A 15,565-nucleotide genomic window follows, 5' to 3' on the forward strand; every position below is an offset into this window, starting at 1 on the left:
GCTGATAAGGTTAAGAACACTAGACAAACTGCTCATTAGTGGAAAGGTTTGCCTTTTACATTAAAGACTGCTGGGTACTGAAGTTCCTCTAGTGAGCAATACATCCCTGGCATTTGAAAAGAATGAGCTAATCGGCATACATAAATGAATATGGAAAAGAAAACCTGGCACGTTTGATGATATTAGCAAGGTTTCCCTCTACCTTCCTTGCATGACTTGTAGGCACCTCAAAATGCAAACATCAGAGATGAGGAGGCTGTTGTCATTGGCCAGTGCTTTCTGTGAAAGCAGCATAAGGCCATGGACAAAGTTTATCTTCTGGAAGATAAGGAGAGCAGACTGGTCATCCACTCAGGTGGATGTTTCACTGTACATTTTAACTGATCCATCTGACTTGGCCTGAGTAAAGCCAAACATTTTCCATATCTTTCAGGAGAGTTACACAGCAGTTGGTCCCAGCAGGAGGTACCATAGCAATGTGCCAGGGAGAGAGATAAGGGGCAAACTGCAACAGGAAAACCTCTGTAGATCACTGTGTGGTGTGCAGGGGGCTCTAGCCACCACCCAGTCTAATACTGTTAAAGTAGTGTGCTGTCATGATGAGGTTAGTAACATCTGCTTTGTTCAGTATCACCACTGAGCAGCATTAGTCATAACAATGCAAGTAATTTAAGAGATGGGAAAATAATATTTTAGGAAAAGTCAGTGCTCATAGATCTTTTCAGCTTCATCCACCTGGAAACCACAAAAGAGAAAAGTTTTTTCTTCTGTCTTGGTGGTAGATGTACAAACCTCTGTCAAAACTAATTTTAGCCCCAAAGAGTTCACAATAGAAAGACAACTAAAATGGATTGAGAAAGCCAACAGGGTAATAGGTAAAATATATATTAAAAAAAAAAAAAAAAAAAAAAAAGTTTATAACAATAAGCATATCAAGGATGGTGAGGTTTTACCCAGAAAGGAAGTGAAATGGATGGACTTTGCTGCAGCTACTGCTGTATGGTGGAGACCCATTCACCACACATTCACCACACACTAATGGTGTAGCTCATGCCACTACTCAACTAAGTCATGTAAATCAAAGCTTGCTCTGTTTGTTGTAATTACTGAAGGAATGTTAAATATGTGCATACAAGTGATGTAATTTCTCTTGAACTAGCAAAATGAAGAGCTAAGAGAATTAACTCAGAATTTACAGAGCTCTTCTGTCATGACTGCTCACCCTCTCATGAACACCTTTCCACAGAGACAGGTGCTGGCCCTTTACCTCCGTTAATGTAAGTATGGCGGACCAGTTAAACCCACCAGCATTCTGGTCTATAAGCCTGAAAAATGAAGATTGACATATTTTCTATATATCTGTAGCAAAAGCACGTAGAACATCAGCAGGATTAGCTTTCCGAAGTAGAGGAAGTTGTATTTTAAATGCAGAAAAACCCAACAGTTTTTAGAAAATTTTCTTTAGATGCATTCATACTTTTAATAAACTGGGGCTTGCTATTAATGTATGAAGAACTTTTTGTCTGCTGTTCCCATAGAAATAACTGGGGCTGATGGCTTTCAGTAATTCCCTAAAATCAACCCCTAAACCTTGGACTTGAAGCAGGCGTTTCACATGCCCACATGGGGCAATGTTCTGGTGAAAAAAAAAGAAGGAAAGGGTGCTTGCCTAAATCCTTAGGGAAAAAAAAAAAAAAAAAAAAAAAAAAAAAAAAGTGTTCTATGCTATAGTATTGCATGAAGATATTGCTTCTAAATTGAAATCCAGTTCCACACAAAACCAAGACAGGCTGTTATGTTGAAATGTAAACCCGAATGGCTGATAAATCCTACTCTGTATTTTTTTCTTTATTACAGGATTTTTTCAACTGTATTTTACATACACTTGAATCATTTATACTAATTCAATACAAAATACTTAACAGTAATCTTTTTACTTCAAACCTTGCCACGTGCTATATTTTGTTCTCTTTTTATATGGATATTACCTATTCTTCTAACAATTTAGCAAGCCATTTCATTAAATCACAGTAATGCAATTAATGTAGATGGAAACAAATTTTCAATGAACATGGAAACATCTCATTTAGAACATCTAGTTTAAAAGTGTCCATATATGCACTAATTTGATGATAATATTGTTTACCTTGATTCAAACTGTGATTATATTTCTGTCCTGTAGTTTTTATGGTTTTAAAAAAGTTGAGTTCTTTTTCTCCTTTTTAGCTTGTTTTCAGAATTTGAAAAACAGGTACAAAGGGAGCTGTGGCAGCTGAATTCTCTTTCATGTATGTCCAGTCCAGGTGAAGCCCAGCATAATGTACTGTAATATGTCTCTTCGGTTCTCTGATACAGTGACCTGTGCATCCTCTAAATCCCCCACAGAATGCACAGACACAAACTGATTGAGGTGAGAATGGACTTAAGTATATATTGTTCTTTTTAGCTTTGAAGAATTGGCACTTTTGCCAAATGCAAGATGATGTGGATTGTAATCTATTGAGATACAAGTTCAGACTGGGTCCTCTTATACATTGTAAGAATAACTAAAGATTTGTCTGGAGTAAGGGATTTTTTGTCTTTCTTCCTCAAAAACACACACACACACACAAAACTTTCTCACTGTTTCTGACACTTTGCAGTTCCTCTAGCGACAGCAATCATGAAAGCACCGTGGTGGTGGGTGCCTCTTGCAGCAGCTAGAGCAGCTGGGAGCACGTGGCATCAAAAATGCTCCATTTGCTCAGGGGTGTTGTTGCAGCTATGAAGAGAAATTTATACATGCTACACAAATTAGAACCTTAGGTTTTTACCTCCCTGCGTGTATATATTTTATTTTTCAATTTATTCTGCAAATACAGCTGTTTCATAGCTGTTAGGTGGAACTGTGAGTTAAATCTGGATGACTTCTGATTCTGATCTGATTAAGGAAAATAGAACTGGGGCTGGTGATGAGGAGGTGGTGAAATGGATTGTTGAGCATAGATGCTCAACATCATAGCTCGTACCTATCTCAAGAAACTCACCCTTCTAGTATAATCAGTTGTGATGATTTTATCTATTATAAAATAATCTATTGACCAACCCAACAGATTTTTCTGCTGGCTTGGTATGTCAGTAGCTCTGTTTTGGCTCCATTGGACACTGAGTGCCTGGGCTCCTCTGCCCGTGGCTGTGATCAGCCCAAGCGACTGCAAGACTGCCCCAAGGAATAACCCATCTTGTATTTCCCCAAGGCAGCATAGGGCTAGGGAGGTTGATATGAATGCTGCTTTTCTGCCTTCAAGACAATAGTCATAAATACATAACCACAGGTATATCAAGATCTTAATGACTAAATAAATTTATCACAGTGATGTTGTACCCACAATAAGATAATTGTTGTACCACAATAAGATAAAGTGAAAATGTCTCTGAAAAAATTTGGGAGAGGAAAAGTTGTCTAGGATTGCAAAGACTTTAAGAGGTATTTTCAGCTATCAATAACATACAATAAACTAATTTGATTCTTTATATTTTCTAATGCAATTTTAATTTTTATGAAATTCATTTTTTGTCTTAAATATAAAAACCAAGCTTTTGACTTTGACATTTAGAATACTGTTTTCTTTTAGAAATTCAGAGAAACAGATATATATGTATATACATATAAATATATATATATATATATGCATGTTTCCCCAAGGAACATATTATATAGAAACATTTTATAGAAAATAATTTCCTAAATTATTTTCAAATCCAACATTGCCAATTTTAAACTATTTTAGTTGGGCTTGCTCTGTAATCTAAAAGCCATATCTTAGAGCTGGGACTACAATAACCTATTTTCTGCATGTGGTACACCATCATACCCATATCAGTGGGTGAAATTAATTGGTTTTTTAAATAGCTAATACAGTTTTTTTGTATATTTTTTTTCCTCAGGGATTGGTATATTTATTCTCATGCACTTAGAATTTTGCTCTTTAAGAGTTCCTGGGATGTGAGGTAATCTATAATTTTAAGAAGCATGTGATTCCTTCAGCATTTGAAATTACAACTGTATACCTTGTGTAATTTTTCTTTCAATTTTCTTTCTGAAAGTTTTCTTTCAGCTAACAATCTTACTCTCCCCCTTCTTTTTTAGAAGAAATAAAATTAATGTAAACAGAGCTGAAGAAACTTGAGGAGAAAGGGCTTGTTTCATAGAGCCAAGAGTGTCCTCCTGGTAGCTAGCTTGTATGGCATTTTTTTCCATGTGTAGATATCTGACAATAGTACCAGTTTTCCTTCTGACAGAATCCAGTTAAGGACCAGTGTATTTAGAGTTTCAGCTTGCAAGTAGCAAGCCTGACATCTATTAAATTTGTATTTCTATTTGTTCATGTGATTTTCTCTTGGAATCTAATGAAAGTATCCTTTAAAGTTTATTGTAAAGATTGAACTTTAATACAGAGACAATGAATTTGGGTCTTCACATGACTGAGCTCAACACCTGGACATTAACATTACCAAATATTTGCAGAACTGATAAATGTAAGTGCAATAAAAACTATGAGTATTCAATTGAGTAAGGCAGTACAGTATTATCTAATGCAATAAGAAACCATCTGGGACAATATGTGTCCATTTTTTTTGGTATTTGAATACAGAAATACAATGGGAAGGACTGAGTTTTGAGTGTTTCTCAGCTTAAGAAAAGGAATGGTAAACCAGGGCTGAGAAATCTCCTACTGACTTTGAAATGTAGGTGCACGGGGGAAAAATATCTGCTTGACCAATGACCCTACCTTTCTATATCTACTAAAAGTTGATCCTGCGATATCAACACATATTCCCAGTTTTGTCGAGAACAATTTTTGGAACCTACATTTTACTCTTAAAGAGACATTAAAAATGTATGTTTCTAAGACTTTTGTAGCACTCAGTCAGGATGTTGTCAATGCCGTCATTTCATGGTTTAGGCAAGTCTTGTATGAGTTGTCAATATTTCTGTTTCAAAATCACCTTCATTAAAAGTGGTTGCAGCTATGGCAGGGGTTAGTAAGACTGGATACCAATACTAATATTAGGTGACAGGCAGTCAAGTGTCAAAATAGTCCATAGACACTATTGGCTTCCATCAAAAACAAGACTGATATCAAGTTGTAGCTATTTTTTTTCAACTACCAAAAACTATTGCTTGACAATCAGTAAACAAGTTGCAATCTGGTAGGAAAAAAAAATAAAAATGTAGAAGTAATGGATAGTAATGAATCCTTGCTTGTTAAACAACCGCCATGCCTCTTGTTTTTTTTTCTGCTTGCCAATAAAGCATGCTTAAAAATGCAAGCCAACAAACATGTATCTGCACCTTAAGATGTGAGCGTATTTTGTTCTGTGAAAAGGAAAATAAAAACTCCCTCTGCTTCCTGTACCACTGCCCCCAAACAAAGTTTTCTGCTCCTTCCTCAGCAGTCTGTATTGGCACTTGTGGGGGAACAAAAGTTTGACAAAAGCACTCATAGATTGCAAGAACACAATTATGCAACCAAAAAACAATGTGTAAGATAACCCAACTCAGTTAGCAGCCAAGCATTCCCTTCCTTTCCAAATCAAATGGCTATGTAAGATATTAGCACTTTAGGTGCCCTGTCTTTTACAACCATACTGAGAATAAAGAAGGGATTGAGGGAGTAAAAGGTCAGCATATAACTAGGGGCGAAATAGAAAACAATTTAAAAATGTCTAGGATATCATCATCTTTCTTAAAACATTTATTTAAAAGAATTCTAGAACAGGTGTCCGTAAACATCCTTACTTTTCACTCCCTGATGAGAAGTGAAGTGAAGCAGCTCTGGAACTTTTCCAAAGCTTCAAAGCTGTGCTTAGCGAGATCTTCTGCAGCACATTTGGAGGAATGTGTAATCCAACAGAAGTCAGATGAAACAGTTGTGGGTTCGATCTAAGTCTCTTCAAACTCTGAAGCTCAGCTGTGCAATGTATTTACAAACCTTCCTCCAACCTGTCAAACACTGGGATATGTGGAAAGCTACATTAAAAAAAAAAAAAAAAAGAAAGAAACAAACAAAAAAAAACAACTGAAAATATATGGAAAATATGAATATTAACGCATGTGATGTTTATTGAAAGACCCACATCAGCATGCTGTTTTTTTTCCTCCAGTCATAGAGAACCTGAAGGCAGAAGAGCTTCTGTGTCCTATAGGTTATATGCTTATGTCACTTTTTGTCTGTATTTATTGTAAAGTGTAGGGCTCCTGTTTCTGTTGCCATTTTCTTTGTAGGCAGACAAGGAAAAGCTTGATTACAAATACCAAAGCCTGTTGTAGCAGGTATTGCCAAGGTTTTTCTAAGAAGGCTGCCCAAAGTTGCCTGTCGGACATTTGCAAAGGCAGAGAGAGGTGGAGACTTGTGGATGAGGACTGGTGTTTGAAGGTCACACAGCATGTAAAAACTCGTTGGATACAGGGCACACACCAGGTTTTTCCTTCAAGAACAGAAGTTGGGTATCACAGGACCAATACAGAAGGCATGTGTGTCCTTGCTCCCATGAAAGCAAGAATACTTTATATATATATGTTTGACTGGCTCCACTTTCCAAATTCACCAGTATGTTGTCTTTGCTTCTTTTGTAAAATTGATTTGACTTTGATTGTACTACCCACTACACTTTTACCAATATTTTCACTTACTGAAAAGCTCAGTATTTGATGATACAAATTGTTGATATATAATGTGTGCTAAAGACACAGCTTTTCACATAGCTTGTGAAACAAACAAACAAACAAACAAAAACTAACCACTTTAACTCCCCTCCTGGGCACATATTCTTTGCTTATGACCATAACATCTAAGTCTTCATTAAGGCTCCAGTTCAGAAACATGCTATATATTTTTACTATATTTTCATGATCATGAGGTCAAGCAAAGAATATTGTGGATATTGGAAGTTAAAGTGACTCTTTTCAAAAAAAAAATTCTATATGTAAATGTAGATAACTTTAAAAAAAATACCCTCAGAATTTTCCAGTGAATTGAAGCACTGTTGTATGACATCAATGTCATTGTTACATAAACAGAAACAGAAATTATACAAAATTTGTGTAGGTACTTAGGATGACCTCTGTAGGAATCTAGCATTGCCATCAAACTCTGCAGCCTTGTTATTCTTAAAAGATAGATGTTTTTGGGAAGGTGTCACAGAGGCAGTTTACTTGCTCTCAGTCATGCAGATCTGGTGTGTGACTGGTCTGCTGGCTACTAAATTGAAAATAGAAGAGATGAAATGCAGGTTTCTGGTTTTACAAATGAAGAATGAAATTGGATGCATTTTGTCCACTTTGCAATCAGCTGTTATGTATATGTTTAGCTTGAAAAACTAATCTGGTAGTTTTCAGATTCAATCATATTAATGAAGTAGCAGAATTACTTGTGTGATTCTGTACTACAGTCAATTTAGTAAATAGATAAGAAGGAGAATAAAATACATATTTTTTTATAATACTCTTATAATTCTGCAGGAATTAAACCAGAAAAAAATGTAGATTGAACTTTGTTTTAATTGGTTTATGTTTAAAGATTCTTTGATCAGCGATAACAGTAATATATATTAACATGTTGCATTTTAAAGTGACGCTGCCTTTCATTAATCAAGTGTCTGTATGGTTGATTAATTTGAACAAGGTTTAAATTGCTATGAAAATTTATCATTCATAGCCATGATCTCCATTTACATATATGTTAATTATTGTAAATGTAATCTTTTTCTGAATCCTCTGGGCTGCATACTAAAAAGACACAGTGATCACAGTGAGTGACTACTTTTCTATTACAAAGTGAACTCTTACCAGTATTCACTAAAGTCTGATTCAGTTGTCAAAGATAGACTAAAAACATTAACACATTTTATGCTAAAGGCAAGTTCAAATACTGTACATGCTATTTCCTTTTCAAATTATTTCTTTATTCAATAGCTAGAACATATAAGAAAATGAAACTAAGTACAACCAGCCACTATAAAATTAAGTTCTGTCTCTACAGACTGAAAGAAATGTTTCCCTTCTTACTCTCAGACTTTCTTCATATTAACTACATTATTAGTAATCACGAGAGGGGGTTTTCCATATGTCTTTTGAAAAGAGTGTCTTGAAGTTACTAAGTCAAAAGAACCCTTTGTCGTACAATTAGAATGAGTTAAATTGTGTAAGACAGACATCTCCGAGGTTTATAGCCTTTTAACATGACACAGAAAAAGAATATGTGTACAGTCGCTGTAAAATAGCCATATTAGAGTTCCTCACACACACCACACTGATGCATATGGTTAATGCAAATAAAAACACTTGCTGTGCTTTCTTCTAACTCTCCAGCTCAAGAAGATGACAGTCATTTGTCTAAAACTTATTACATTTAACGTAGTCCAGAATTTTATCAAGGTTTAAAGAGAGAGGATGTTTCACAGAACATTTCCCCCAGTGTTACAGAGAGAAAAGACATTGGCAGGAAATGGATTTCAGATACGAAGCATAAAGTAGCTCTCTTTCAACAAACAACTATTACAGCTTTTATTAAAAAACGTGTTTCAATAGAAACTAATTACTGTCCATTAAATTACACTTTGAGCTTGATATTGCTATTAATTCCTTTTTTTTTTTTTTTTTTTTTTTTTTCATTTACAGCAACTGACATATCTTTCCTTTTTATTGTTTAGTTTAGTGTAGTTTTGGTTATTTTCTTGAAATATCCTGGCAGATTTTATTCAGAAATCACTTGAAATAAATCAAAATTGCAAGCAGATAAGTGCTAGAGCCTCCAGACCCCTTTCCAGGAAATACATCAGCATATGCTTATATTCATCTTTGTTAAAACAGTATCTTTTCACTTACTTATCTTTAGTGTATGGCCTGGTTTCATCTTCTAGAGGGTGTTAAATTGTTCCTTACACTTTTTTACTTGTTTTCCATGTGTTTTTGTTATTTTTAAATTTTTAAATGAATCTTATGTTACATAGTTGATAAAGGAACTGTTCCTAGATGCAAATTAAAAGACTTCTTTATTTCTATCATTTTTAGATATAATTTTCCTGTTCAAATGCTTAGTATTTACATAATATATTCACTGCAGAACCAGCCTCATTTCTTAGTCACAATTTAATGCAATTAAAATGTCTATCTGAAGATGTTTGCAAGCATAGCACCTTTATACTACCTGACTGAGCAGTTTTAAAGGTACTTAATTTGCAGTTTTCTTTTGGACAGTTGATAATGAAGTATGGTGTTTTGGGTTCCAATTCTGTAAATGATGAGGCACATTTGGGAAAATCATACAAATCCTTTGGCATGAGTATGTATATATTTGGGATTATGTTGTTGATATCAACACCTGGAAGAAAATATTCATAAATGTATATCTTTATGTGGTGTTTTAATATAGCATCATTGCTGATTTTTTTGGCTGAATGCAGAGCAGAAAAGGTCACTTTTTTCACTATAGTCAGAGTGGCTATCATGTCATTGTATCCTGTGGCACAGATTGTTTGAAATTCATGGTTATCTAAATTGCTTTTTTCTCCCATAAATCTGAAATATGCATGGTATTCACGTTGTAAAGAGATCTTAGCATTAATTGATTGAGTCTGAAGATCTGCAACGGCATCCTGGATGTAGATATAATGCTATGAGCTACATAGTTTATGTACATATACGTTTGCATATAGAGAGAATCTGTTTTCAGAGCTGAAGTGTTGATAAATAAATTCTATAATTTAATACCGCCTAAATTACTGTGTGACAGGAATTCTGTCTGCAGTATCTGCATGTCCTTTTCTGACAATACCAGGAAATTAAGATACAGATAAAACCTATAAATAAAATAGTCCAGTGTGTTCAGTTATGATTTTGAAGATTTGAAGATGACACTGAAAAATCAAGCAAGTTTTGAAAAAGTTCATAATTCAAGTATCTCAAACATTCGTCACCATGAGAAACTTAGTAAAATTGTCCAAGAGGGGCATAAATGATCATTTGTTCACAATACAAGAATCAGGGTACACCCAAGAAATTTTTTAGGACGCAGGTTTAAAACGAGCAAAATACAGATAATTTTTCATTAAAAAAAAAAGTGGTATTGCAACTCATTGCTATGGAACGCTACAGAGGCCAAAAATACAAAGGATTCAAAGATAAGATAAATTCATAGAAAGAAAAAAATTATCTCTCAGAAGTTTTAGAAATTTTGGGGATTTTTTTGGTGTAGGGTGCCTTTGGGTGGATTCATCCAGGAGTAACCTGGTCTACTGAAAGGTGTCCCAGTCCATAACAGGGGATTTGGAACTAGATGATCTTTAAGATCCCTTCCAACTCAAACCATTCTTTGATTTTGTGATACTTAGAGTCTTAGAGAACATGTTGGATTACTGAGTTAGCTACTCTGTTGGTATCTCTGCAGATACTAGCCATGAATTTTATTTGTATTCACTGATAGAAGATTGGGTTATTATGTATTTCTTCATTGTGCCTATCTGTTAGTAAGACCTACCTAGATATTTCTGTCTTCTCTTACCTCAGCATCTAGATAAAATGATAAATATCACAGTGGTAAGAATGGCAGGTTAGTCCTCATGTAAGAGGAGAAAATGTCTTGTTGGCTAACTCTTGCAGCTTCTTCTGCCTGCTCCAGGAACTGCTTTCTTCAATGACCTTCTTCTTGGTCTTCAAAACAAAAGCCTCCCACGCCTGTGATCAGAGAAGCCTGCCTCATTCCTGGATCTCCACAAGAAAGGATCCCAGATGGTGATTTCTGTTTGCCATCACTATGGTTAGAAGGCTTCCCAGGTCATCAGGTCCTTCCTCATGACATATACTTCCCCAAAAGAAGTACTAAGTACTGGATGTGTCCAGAATTTCCCCCCAGCTTTCTAACTGGAGTGACCAGAAATGGCTTTGAAGAGACCCTTGCAGGTAAGTAACATAAATCTCCATTTCAGCAGGATGTCAGAAGCACTCCCTCATGTTTCTCCCAGAGTTCTTTCTGGGCAAGCTTTGAGCCATTAAATCTCTAAAATAAGGAATGCTACTTCCCTTCTTGCTGGAGAAGAGGATATGATAGAGGATATGAATCTATGAAAGTTAAGGATTTATAAGCCTGAGTCCCTTTTCCAAAATCTGGGCACCTTTGGTCAAGCCAGAAGTAGCTGTTGCCACTGTTTGGTGGGACCTCTCATGGTCTCTTGTTCCCTGTCCCCTCTGGCAGGAGATCTGGAAGCCATCAGGGGCTGGTGGTGCCCAGGACCTGTGTGGAGCCACATCCTACCCAGTTCTGAGGACAGTTGGTAGAGCTGGAAGTCTTCTCATGTAAGTAAACACCAACAGCCAGTCTCTTAAAAGACCTTTCAAATATGGCAAAGGAAAACTGTAATTTTCAGTGTATGACTTGGCTACCTCTGGGTCTGTGCCAGGGAGTTCTCTACCTTCTCTCACCTTTCAGTATAAACTTGTGCACAACAAATTCTGATCTAAGGGACAGAGGGCCTTTCTGAGTTTAAAATATAACATTTGGAAAACTCAATTTAAGCAAAGATACCTGTTCTCAGGAAGTGAATTATTTTAGCTGAAACTTTCTAAAATATAGGACTAAAATGCTATCTGACTTGAGAAACTTCATATAATTTGGTTGAAGTCTGGTGAGTTTAGAAGGAAGTAGGGGCTTCAAATAGAAACCAGCAGTGTTATTTGTAGTAAAGGCTAACTATCAATTTTGCTGACATGTATGCATGTGTGTGCATGGGCTTTAGAGAATACACAGTGTGCCTTTGTTGATAAAACTCCAGTGAATAGAAAGGATATAAAAATACTCAGCATGTTTTAAACAGATGCACTGTAAAACCAAGGTCAGATTTTTGGTTGAATAGTTTTTGTTTCTTAGTTTATAGTGGCAATGATGTTGACATATAGTTAAACAAATGATCCAATTTCAAAATATGTATGTATGTATATATATAAATATATCCTACCTACAGAAGTTATTAGAAATATCCTGGGTAATTGCAATGTTTAAGGTCAATGCATCCAAATCAATTTAGTTTTTTAGCATAGCTTGAGGACATTTTTTTAGAGCCTAATATATAATTTTGTAGTAAGGGTGGGGACTGTGCACAGTTGGGTGGTGGCTCAACTCCTGTTGACCAAGTTGAAATGCAAGTTTATTCTATAACAGAAATCTTTCTTCATGTAAAATACCACCATACAACTAGGTTGAAGTTTGCTCCATGTACATTGCATAGATTGTGTATGTAGCAGACCAAATACTTTAGCACATATTATTATTCATACAAACACAAAGCAAAATGGTCCTGTCCCAAAGTGCCTACAGACCACAAATCTGTGGCAGCATAAGAATCCAATGGTAATCTGCATGAGAGACAGCAGTCTCCACCCACCAATTGGCATGTGGACATGATGCCAGGGAGAGGTGAGGTTTACGAAGTCATCTGCAAGCAAAAGGTAGGGGAGCTGTATGACATGTTCAGCCAGCTGTAACTGAACAGGAGGATAGCTTGGAGAAAAAGAAGAGGGATCTCTCTCTGACAGAATTTGGCACTGGAAGGGTATTTGGTAGATTGGAGGTAGACTTGTGAGAGATTTAGTTTTAACAATACTGAAAGCAACACAGGCAAGTTGCTTTGGTTTTGTGTGATAAAGGATAAGTTACTGTAGAGAAAAAAAAAAAAAAATGTTAGTATTTAGGATTTTTGCAACATCCTGCTTAATGAAAAGGAGCAAGAAAGGTCATATTTTCTTCCACCACAGAAAGACAAGGTGCAATGATCAAGATGAACTTTTATATGCATTGCTAAATATATGGGAATAAAAGGCTATATCTAAGATGCAATATGTAAAAAGAATCTGGCAGACCTCACTGTGGCATCAATACAAAAGTGTTGGTGTGAGGTCAGCTGATGCTCGCCTAATTGGTGTAACAGGGTTACACTGTAGACTTGAACAACTGAGAAAACAGATTATTTGTAGGAACAGATTAAAATTTACTATGTATTGATGCATTGCACTGCAGATTCACGCATGCGTTATACCAATGCTATCAGCATTGCTTGCAAAGCACAACCTATAGCTCTGTGCTTTTCACCACCTTGCCCCAGTGCATATCTCAACTTCAGTTTTGGCCCAGAATATCCCTTCAATAAACTTTTGGCTGCCTGCATGCTTTCCTGCACCCAAACAAAGGGAAATCAAGGAAGAGCTGAGAGTGAGAGAAGTACAGCACTGTCTAAATAAGCAGACATCCTGCCTTGTGGTGGTGCAAGTGTTTTTTGAACTACGACTTAATGAAAGGGAAGATAATTTTATCTGAATGGCAAGAGACAAGTCTGGAGCAGGATGGTAGAGTGGTGATATTTGCAAAGAAACAATGCTTGAGTTTGTGATCTGGTGGGCTTATGGACATGAGAAATATTTGGAAAGGAGTAAAGGAAAGCAACCTTTAAATCCTGTGGGAACCATACAGGAAATTGTAGAGAAAAATTAATAGGAAATATCTGTAGAAGATACATGTGTGAATACATGATTGGAGCTGTGTGAGAAGAGGGAGAAGACAACTGAGAAATCTGAGGGACCATTAAACACTTAAACTGTTGTAATATACTTTATTTGTAGAGAACAAGCACAGAAAGCAAGAAACCACATTCACCTCCTAAACTTATTGCTCCTATTCTCTGTGGCCTCCAGAGACTTCTTTTAATGGACTTCCTCAAAAAGTACTCTACTGAAACAGTTACTATGTTAAAAGTGTATTCTTTTTAGTTTTCACTTTTTATAATAGAATCTGTTTTATCTCATGTAGGATACTGGGGCTTGTTATTAAATCTAAACACAATAAACCTAAACAAGGTAATATATTTATGTTCCTCCTTATTAAACAAGGAAAAAAAAAAAAATCCATCATCTGGATTCTAGATAATCCATGTAACATTTAAAGAGGCATTACTTTCAAGACCACTTCTTTCTTTTAATAGAAAAGGATGCTGCTGTCTGTGACTTAATCTAAGTAAACATCTCCATTGTTTCTCTCTGTTAATGATCACTTCAAACATTCTCTTTATCAATTTGTTTTTTCTAGAGAAAAAAAAATACTCAGCAACTAAAGATCAGTGGAAGGACTATGTCTTTCACCTCTCTAAAGCCTAATTTCTCCTCTTGAAGGGTAATAGTCTCAGATTTCTAATACAACCTAAAAATTGGATTGCTTTGGCCTTCTCCCAGACTATAAAAGAGTTATCATCTGAGTTAGGGTGCAACCATGCTGCTGCCCATGCACCAGCCCTATTGAATTTGTCTGGGGGAGGGGTGCAGTTCTGTCGTGCTGAGCAGCTGCAAAATTGGACCCTCACAATAGAAATTAATCTGGTAGGCAGCCAGGAAGAACAAATATCAGGAGCTGGGTTTCTCCACAGTTACAGACCCACAGTCACACAATGCTTCACCCCCAGATCTGCTTTGCTTGCTCGATTTCTGTGCATATGAGAGCCTGCCCTCCAATCACTTCAGCAAGCATCTTCTGTATTTCAGCACCCTGCCCGCATACAAGAATGATGGAGTCAGCATGCAGAGCAGAGGCAGGCATGCATGAACACCAAAACAAAGCCGGTTTGGTCTAGTTTTAGGCTAGATCAGTTTGAGAGTGTCCTTTCAATAAGGAGTTTTGGGCTTTCAGATTTTTATTCAGATTAGCTGCACTCACTGGCAGTAATATAGAATCAGTTTTGTCTTCTGGTATTTCAGTTTTTTTTTCCTGTATACCCCAATTTTGCCAAGAAGATACCTCACCCCACCCTCCAATATAATAAAATCTATGTACATTCTCCAACCCTACTTTACATATTTTTCTCTTCTAGTACATCTGCACCCTGCATACTTTTGCATTCTCCCCTCACCCTTTTCTTCTCAGCTGCTCCATGTTTTTATGTCTCTCAGGAGGGGTTAATTCTTTACAGCTGCGTCCTGCTTGCCAGGAGTCTCACATGTGCAAATTATTAATCTTTTCTATTGCTACAGTAACTCCCAAGGCTTTAAACACCCCCTACCTAAAACTGGCCATTTTCCAAAAAACTTTTCATATTCCCTCTCTAAAATATAATTTGGTCCCCTGCAGGGTTTGCACTGTTATTTAGCACTATTGTCTAACTAGAGTTCCTTATCTCCACATAATAATTTACAAATTGGAATTTAATTTAGAAATTTAAACCCTAGAGTATTGAATTTCTCTCATTGTTGTACAGTTGATATGTTGTGGTTGGTGGTGGTGATTTTTTTTTATTTGTATTTATTTATTTATTTATTTATTTAGAAAATGGTATTGTTTTCTTCTGTTTTGCTTTTAAAATTCAGTTTTGAATAATGGGTGTAGTTTAGCAATTGTAATGATAATGAAGTGAAATGCAATTTGTAATGTCAACTGATGTAGCTAGGCTTCATGATGTAGCTACAGAAGCTGATTCTTAAACATAGAATGATTTAACTAATACAGGATATCCTAAATTTCTGTTTAATAGGAGGTTTAAGTTATTACCA

Source organism: Oxyura jamaicensis, chromosome 7, assembly GCF_011077185.1.
Source record: "Oxyura jamaicensis isolate SHBP4307 breed ruddy duck chromosome 7, BPBGC_Ojam_1.0, whole genome shotgun sequence".
Lineage (NCBI taxonomy): Eukaryota > Metazoa > Chordata > Aves > Anseriformes > Anatidae > Oxyura > Oxyura jamaicensis.